The sequence below is a fragment of the Cryptomeria japonica genome, chromosome 11 (assembly GCF_030272615.1).
Source record: "Cryptomeria japonica chromosome 11, Sugi_1.0, whole genome shotgun sequence".
NCBI classification, from domain to species: Eukaryota; Viridiplantae; Streptophyta; class Pinopsida; order Cupressales; family Cupressaceae; genus Cryptomeria; species Cryptomeria japonica.
The window spans coordinates 335,897,996-335,907,280 of record NC_081415.1 but is presented as its reverse complement, the minus strand read 5'-3'; positions in this window follow the sequence as shown (position 1 = coordinate 335,907,280).

The following is a 9,285-nucleotide window of genomic DNA, read 5'->3' as shown; positions in this document are numbered from 1 at the left end:
CAATGAAGGTTTTTGGATAAGGTATCTATCTGAGCTTAAATCGGTACTGAACCTGGCATTAAAGATGTTTTTTTGAGTAGTACATTGTATTGGATTTAATTATCCATTTTTGTAGTTAGTGTGACTCTTCATTGAGTAGTGAGCTCTAGGCTATTGGCCTCCCTGCATGTGTAGGCCCCTATTGTAAGTAGTATCTATCCATTGGCCAATGAGTAAATATTGTGGGTCACAAATCCCACTGAGGTTTTTCCCACACCAGGTTTCCTTGTTAAAATATCTTGTGTTATGGTGTGTTTCTATGCTGTCTCTATTTTTTTGTGTTTATTGCAATAATTCTTATTTACCGGTACACTGTTTTGGGTTGCAAAGTTATCAATAAGTTTTAATATTCTGCTAACCGGTTAGACACTAATTCACCCCCCTCTCAGTGTCTTTAAGACTTTCATTGAATCTAACTATTGGTATCAGAGCTTGGTCCTCTATTTGGAAAAGCCTAATAGCTTGAGGGAGATTCTGACACCGATAAAAATGGAGAACTTAAGAAAACAATTGGAAGGAGCTCTTGAAGATTTTGATGCAGAAAAATTGAAGAATATCAAACTTGAAGATGATTTGAGGACTGCTAAGGAATTCATTAAAGGAATTCAGGAGAACTTGGCTATAGCACAAAATAAAAGAAAGGAACTTCATGAGAAGATACAAAATGATGATGATGGAAAGGAAACTCTTAGAGACATTGCAAATAAGTTGAGACAAGAAAACAATAATATGAAGAATGAAATGCAAGATATGACTATGAGGTTATGCAAGGATATTGAAGATAGGAAGAAGAATGAAGAAGACTTGGCTAGGAGACTTAATGATGCTGAAAATGAAATTCTAAGACTTGGTCATGAAAATGATATGCTAAAGACGAATCCGATTCATATGCAACATGATAAGGAGGAGCTTATAAGACAAGTTGGAATTCTAGAAAATGAGTTGGTTACTGCAAATAAACACAAAGACAAATTCAAGAAAAGTTCAGAAGAACTTGACAACATGCTTAAAAGACAGAAACTCGATGGAGATACAAATGGACTTGGATTTGAACATGGAGAAAGTTCTGGTACTCTAAATAATCAAGATCAGAACAAACTGGTAAGATAACCTAATGCTTATAAATTTAATGGGAAATGTTTTAATTGCAACAAATATGGTCACAAAGCAAATCAATGTAGATTTAGAAATAATCAGAATACAAACTCACCCACCAGTCAATGTTCCAAATGCAACAAAGCTGGTCATAATTCATAAAATTGTAGAATGAATGTGAAATGCTATGTTTGTGGAAGATTTGGGCATTTATCTAATCAATGCAGATCACAAAATGGTCAAGGATATGGTAAAGCTATTCAAAGGAATAATATAACTTGTTATGCATGTAACAAGATTGGTCATATTGCAAAATTACGTAGAAGCAACAATACACCGATGAACAATAAAGGATCTAGTTTGAAGGACAAAGAAAAGGTAGATGAAGTAAAGAAAGAGATTTCAAAACAATGGATTAAGAAGAGTGATCAGAGAACTGATGAAACTATCTTTGCACTGGTCGAACAGAGTAATCCTCCACTAGTAGGAGATTCTTCATCTAATTGAGGAATAATCCTTAGGGGGTATTGCAGCAAGTTGAAAATTATGCATTCTACCCTTGGTTGATGGTGAGAAGATACATTTCTTCTTTACTGGTGGATGTGCTAAGTTTTCACTTAACCGACAAGCATTTAATGCGGTTGTGGAAACATATTTCATTATATAACATTAGAGATCCTTCATTTTTGACTCACCGAGCATTCAAATATTCAAAGAGCACAAAACTGAGAAAGGGAATTCTAAGGTGAAGCTGCGAAGTGATTTTTAGGCATTCAAAATTTTGGTTAAGAGGTATTTATCTTTGAAATGACATCCTCATCTTCTGTTCCTAAGTTTATTTTGAGCCCTACCATTGTGGAAAACGTCAAATGCCCTAGACCCGTATTTAAGATTATCCCTAAGATTGCAAAGCAGGATGATTCTGTCAGAGCTTTTTTGAAAATTCTGAAGGGTGTAGCATTTGTAGAAGACCCTAGAATCTACATACATTGCAACATAGAAAACCTAGGTACTGAGGATTTGAAGAAAATATTTAATGAGGTTATTACCGATGAAAATGGTGTGATTAAACCTGAACATAAGATTGTGGAAGACTTAGGTTTTGTAGAGATTCTGAACATTCCCAAATTTCCAAAGGAAGTTGTAAGACTTGTATTGAGCATAGTCCATGGAGAGTTCATGTGGTTAGAGTCAGTTTGCAAGATAACTAGGGAAGCAATTAAGGCAGTTACTAGTTTACCTCCAACCGGTAGTAGGCCTAATAAAATCAAGAAAATATCTAACAAGGGAGTTATGGATTTAACTGGAGCCACATATGATAGTAGGTCACTTAGAGTGAATAATGTTAAGAATATAAATGTGAGATATTTGAGTATGGTACTAGGATACAAAGCAACTCATGCAAATAGACTAAATTCTATTTCTAGCCTTTGTATTCACAGTGCATATGAGATGGTGAACAATAATGCTAATATATATGTTTGTGAATGGCTTAAAGATGAATTAATTGACAATTTGAAGAAGATTAAGGGAGACAAGAAAGGCACTTTCCATTTCTGAAACCAACTAGTATGCCTGATGCTATAATTTACCAAAGAGATACCCAACATAGGTCACAAAGATTTTGGTTATGACATCCCGGTAGCAAAATAGATACAAGAAGCTTTCACCGGTATGGACACCAACTGTGATAAGAACATTACAGACTACTTCAAAATATTTCAAACTAATATGAGAGCAAGAGAGAGACTACCACAAAGCATATTGATAAGTATGACAAGGAAATCTGTTTTGTCATTAAGCAAGATGAAACTTGGATGGAAGAAGCAAGCCCTAGAACTATTTGGGTTACTAAGATGGGTTATGAGGTAGACCTATCTATTCTAGAGACATATGCTAAAGCTCTACATGATGCACCAAGGGAGCCATTTGAGAAATTTGGTAATGCATAAACTATAGAGAGTAATGTATCTATGCAGAAGAGGACAAAAAGAAGAGGAAAGTTTATCAAAGATGCCTCCAAGAAGGTCAAAGAAATCAAAGAAATCAAAGAAAATGTCATGAATATCATTGGTATATCAACAAGTGAGCTTGAAGGATTGCAACTTGAAGCACATGTTTCACCGATTGTAACATCTTCTAATACTGACAATGGCAAGGCTATTGAGTTTAAGAGAGTGTAAAGGAAAAGGAAAACCTCACCGGTACCTTCTCCTACTCCTAAGAAAACCATAACACTAAGGAAGAAGTAGCAAGTAGTTAGGAAACCACAGAAGAAGCTTACACCAAAGAAGAAACAGACACTGGTTACCCTCACACTGGATGATCTATTGAATGAGATTATAGAGGAAGGAAATATGTCTAATGTAAATGAATGGTATAATTCTTCCAATGATTATGACAAAAACACAATTGAAGAAAACATTATTCTACATTTAGATATTTACAATAAAGTTTTGATAGAAGTGATTGATGAGCTACCCAATGAATTATACATGAGATTGGAAGCTAAAAGGCTATCTATGATGGAACTGGACAAGAAGTTGAAATTTGACGCACTCTTGGCTGTACATCCAGTAAATTCTAAGGAAGAGATAGATGAGCTTATTTTTGAAGCTAACCGGTCAGTATTTTTTAGTGGACACCGACAAGTGAGCTTGATGATTGGAAGGGTTAAGGAAATTGCAGATGAGACTGCAGATAAATGGGACATATTCTTTTTAGAAAAGGAAAAGCAAGAGGAAAGAAGCAAACCAAAAATGGAAAAGACATTCAAGGTATATCAGAAATTCAAGGGAAAAGGTAAAATAGGTGGTGTACCTTCTATAAAAATAACAAATAACATCCCTCCACCAGCTCAGGACACCCCACCTTCAACATCACTGGTTCATACAACTAATCCACCAGATAGGGCTACTGAAGGTATAACTCATGATGATACTAACCCAGAATTTGAGATACTTTTCACCATGAGTGTAGATACTCAGGATATAAACATTGTTGTGGACAAATAAACTACAGAGGTTAAGGTAGATAGTGTTGAGGACAACAAAATTTCAGAGAAACTGACAAACATAGTAGACTCTCAGAGCACTGAGATACCAGCTCAAACAGGGCCACTGGAATCTGAGAAACTGACAATGGTACAGACAAAGAGACAATCTGAGGTAGAGGTTCATGTTGAGTCCGTGACACCAACAGTTACAAAAGATCTTAATAAAATTGAGAAACCATCAAAGGTAGACGTACAAACATAGATAGATCCACTAGAAGAAAATGTAAGTAAAGTGGATGCATCTGATGGAAATAAAGAGGAGGTAGTGAAGGTGATTGGTCAGACATCTATTTTGGGCACATCTACAGGTGAATTCAAACCCACTAACATTACAAAGATACTTTTGGATTCTATTAAAAGTATTACTGATTGCAATGCCTTAGCATTTAAGGCAATTGATAACACCTTACCTATCTTGAAGTTGATTGCACCTAATTGTAAGATAGATCACAATAATGATTCTTTAGGTAAATTGGACACATTGTCCAAATTCATTGTTGATAATGTAATAACCATAGATAAGGTGAATGAGGATATCATTAAGGAGAGAGTTGACAAAGAGAAAAATACATTATTTGAGAACACCATAAAGAAATGTACTAATCACTTGGACACACTTTTATTGGTACTCAATTCTACAATTTTGGAGTATAAGGAGTTATATAGAGAAGCATGTAAACCTCACTATTTGATAGAGGACATTGATAAGGAGATCAAAAAGACAAAAATAAATTGATGACATTGTGGATAATATAATAGGCTCATTTGGACTTCTATCAATTTTTGAGTAGGAAATGGCAGTTTTTGAGGAGAAGTTGGAAAAACTTGAGAAAGAGAAGGCAAGAATAAGGTCTAATGCCCAGGAACTAAAGGATAAACTTGGACCAAGATTGGATAATCTGATTAATCAGAGAGTTGAATTATCTAAGGCAATAGTTCAAGGAGAGAGATCACCAGAGCAACAAATGCACTCTCATCGGTATGATCCAGCAGACAAAAGCAACTCTAACTGACAACAACAAGTTTATGCAGAGTTTGAATATGATTTTGGCAGACATCTTTTAGATTGTAACCAAACGGTTACAAACCTTGAGGTAGCATTTTTGCACTCTTTTGATTATTTATGACATCCTTTGTCATTGATGTCAAAGGGGGAGTAGTGGAGAGAAAAATGCATGTACAGAGGAGATCACTTGCTCAGGGGGAGTACATCTTTTTGGATTTCAATTTTGGGATAACAGTTTTGGATTTTTCTCATGAATGTTGCCATCAATGCCAAAGGGGGATATTACTAGCATTCTACACTCTTATGAGAATAGTTGATGTTGTCATTGATGGCAACCAACTAGCAACCCACCGGCAATAGATTTCTACATGCCCGACATCACATTTATCATACACTGATAGACACCGACACTGGTAGATACTTACACCGACATTCATATTACATCAGCAACAAAGCATACCAACACTCCAACCGACATGGGATAAACTTTTGTTTATTGTAATATAATTATCTTTTGTAAGCCGACATGGTATATTGTAAAAGACTCATATATGTATGAGATCTTATAGATCATTTTGATATAAAAAAGAGTGGTATGAAATGTAGGAGACACATGATATGTATGATAGAAAATAATTGTTTAGTGACATCAAAGGTTTTTGGATAAGGTATCTATCTGAGCTTAAACCTGTACTGAACCTAGCATTAGAGATGCTGTTTTGAGTAGTACATTAAATTGGATTTAATTATCCATTTTTATAGTCAGTGTGACTCTTCATTGAGCAATGAGCTCTAGGCTATTGGCCTCCATGCATGTGCAGGCCCCTATTGTAAGTAGTATCTATTCATTGGCTAGTGAGTAAATATTGTGAGTATCTATTTACCGCTACACTATTTTGGGTTTCAAAGTTATCAATAAGTTTAAATATTTTGCTAACCGGTTAGACACTGATTCACCCCTGTCTCAGTGTCTTTGGGATTGTCATTGAATCTAACAGTCTCGTCTTTGGTTGTTCTTTCTGTTTCCAATCTTCTATCTCTTCTAGTCATTGTAGCATTTTATTTATGCAAACACACTAAGATAAAGTGCCATCATGCACTATATACTTGGGATTTTGCACATCTTGTGCCTTACTGTACATGCACTACTTATAAAGTGCTATGGGGGGCTTTATGTTTGCCTTTGTTTTCCATCTACCTTTTTCATGTGAGTGTCCCATCCACGACATTAGCCTCATGATGTGTGTCAAGTGAGTGTTCCTTCCATGACATTAACCTCATGATGTGTGTCAAGTGAGTGTTCCTTCCACGACACTATGTACTTTCTCTGAACCTTCGGTGTTCCTGGTTCTTTGTCATGCAGTTTTTGTTGGCCATCATTTTTAGTGTACCCATCCCTCTCCCTTTTCAGCATTATGGAGAGGTTTGTCCTATTGTTCTAATGCTTCCTTGGTTTGATTGATCAACTCTTCAAGCTATGGTGTTTCATGCCATCTGTATCTTCGAGTTCAATTTTTTGTCTTTGTTTGTTATCTGATTCGAGTAGTGTCATTTGAGGACACTTGTGTAGATTATAGTCTTCTCTACCTAGTCATGTTTTATTTTAGTGGAGTTTCTTCAGATCAACAGTTACTCTTCAATAGTGTTTGCAGTTATTTTATGCTTCAGTGGTGTTCTTCATTCTTTCCTTTTTGTTCCCATCTTTTGGAACATTCTTGTTTGGAGGCTTCTTAGTCCTTCAATTGAGCTTTCATCTCTTCTTGGAGAGGAGTTTTGTTCTCACTCCTTTTTCTCCACTTTACAGAGATTTGATTGTACTTGGGTATCTCATCAGGCCTAGTTGCTAGGACCCATTGTTGCTTTCCTGCATTTTTTTACATGCCTTTTTAGTCCTTAGTTGTTTTTTAGCTACTCCCTAAGTTCATCTTAAGGGGGGGTGTTAGAGTAATCTTTTATTAGCTAATAATTATTTATTTAATTATTAGTCTATTATACTCTATGCTTAAGCTAAAACTTAGGAATCTTATAATACTTTAGGGTTTTCACCTTTAGGGTTTTGAGTATCCTCTTATAAGGATTCTCTCTTTGCATTTTCATAACAACTTTAATTATTGAATTGCATTCTTGTTGCACAATCAATATGACTCCTCTTTTCTGGATCTTTGAATTCTAGCCTCCATAGCTATTTTGCTTCTCTCTTTTTGTGATAGGTTTGCATGCAGGTGATCTTTGGGAGCTGTAGAGTTGATTTTTCCTCAACTCCAATAAAAACTAATAGAGAATGCCTATAAAATAGGTTTTCTCATTGATAAATATTTATTAAAAAATGAATCTAAAAAACACTAATTAATAATGACAACTAAGAATGACTCAGAAGTTAAAAATATATATTGTTTATGCTTCATGTATGCCTTTTCTATTTTAATGTATGGAATAAATTTTATATAAAGTGTATCCATTTTAATTTTATATAAAATAAATTTTAATTATATTACAAATGTTTAGTTCTACAATTTATTATCAAGATTTTGAATTTCATTTCTAACTATTTTAGTTTCTTTATAGTAAGTGGAAAAATAAAAGGATAGCCTTTCTTCTAGTTTCTCTATGACAAGTGGAAAAATATATGAATAGCCCTCCTTTTTTTTTCTTCTTTTTTTTATTTAATTTTTTTCAAATGTAAAAGAAAAAAAACTTTAAAATACCTTACAAATCAAACACCACCATCCTGCATGCACCAAAGGGAAATCTATGGCAATACATTAGCTATGGTGCAATTAAATGGTTTCAAGAAACTGCTTTCTTAAATTCTTTTCTAATGCTTGATTTTTTCGGCAACATTGAAATTGATTTATGGGTAATATTTTCTTTAAGATATTAATCATGAATTCTCATGATTCTTTTGCAACAATGAAATTCATTTATGGGTACAATTTTATTTAATATCAAAAGACTTCTAGATAAAAAAAAACTTAAACAAAATTTTCAACCAATTTTCATACTAAATTTAAAAATGCTCCACTAGTTTTTAATTAATAAAGTAGCGAGAATGAGGGCATCGACCCTTAACATAATAAGAACTATCAACAACACCAAAACAACACTATAACAACACTTAAACAACACTAATAAGAAGTCATAAAAAATTAAAAAAACCATCAAGATTTTTAACAACAAAACATAGGGAACCCAACCAAAGCGAAAGACCAGAAAAAACCTATGGGGTCGAATTGCAAACCCTTGTCCTATCAATGAATTTTTTCTAGTCATCAAACAAAAATTTATAATTCTCTGATGGGATGGGGTTTGGGATAGACTAGCCTAGTCTATGCTCTTGGATCCTTTCCTTGGATCTCCTGGTGTTCTCCTCACACCCTAGGGTTTCTAGGACTTCCTTTGCTTGAGGAATCCCCTGACCTTTCCCAATCCACCCACCAATGAGTTGCTATGCTGCTCCTAAGGGCTCACCTACTATTGAGACTCAAAATCCCTTACTATGGCTAATAAGGGCTAATCTTTTTCCACACCTTCCAAGGTCTTAGAAAGGTTATTTTAGGTCTATTTTAAGGTTTTTTCACCCATTTATGAGCCCCCAAGAGGTTTCAAGATTCTAACCCCTTACCGATTTCACAAATTTGTGTTTTTGCCTTCAAAAAGGGCTACAAGGATTAGGACCAATTAGGCCTCCTAACCAGTCTTCTAGGGCTCCCTCTCACAAATGATGCACAAACAACCCTAACTCCCAAAATGGACTACCATTCAAATGGAAAGGGCTCAAGGATTTTCTAGGTTTTGGGCCTCCAAGTGGCTGTACAGTGCCTAGGGCGAATTTTGGGGTTTTACAAGGGTTTTATGAGGGTTTTGTAGTTTGCCTAGGTCACAGTGAAGGTTTTGTGTGTTAGCCACCTTGTTTGAATTGGTGGAGGCTCCTCCTTCACACCATTGATTCTTCGAACACTCCTCTACACTTCCTCCAAAGAATGTACTCTCCACTATTCAACCTTGCTCTCCAAGACCTCTACAATTCAACGTCTCCTAACCGGGCACTGTCTAGTCTCGCCTAGGAGTAGGTCTTTTCTTGGAATTCCTA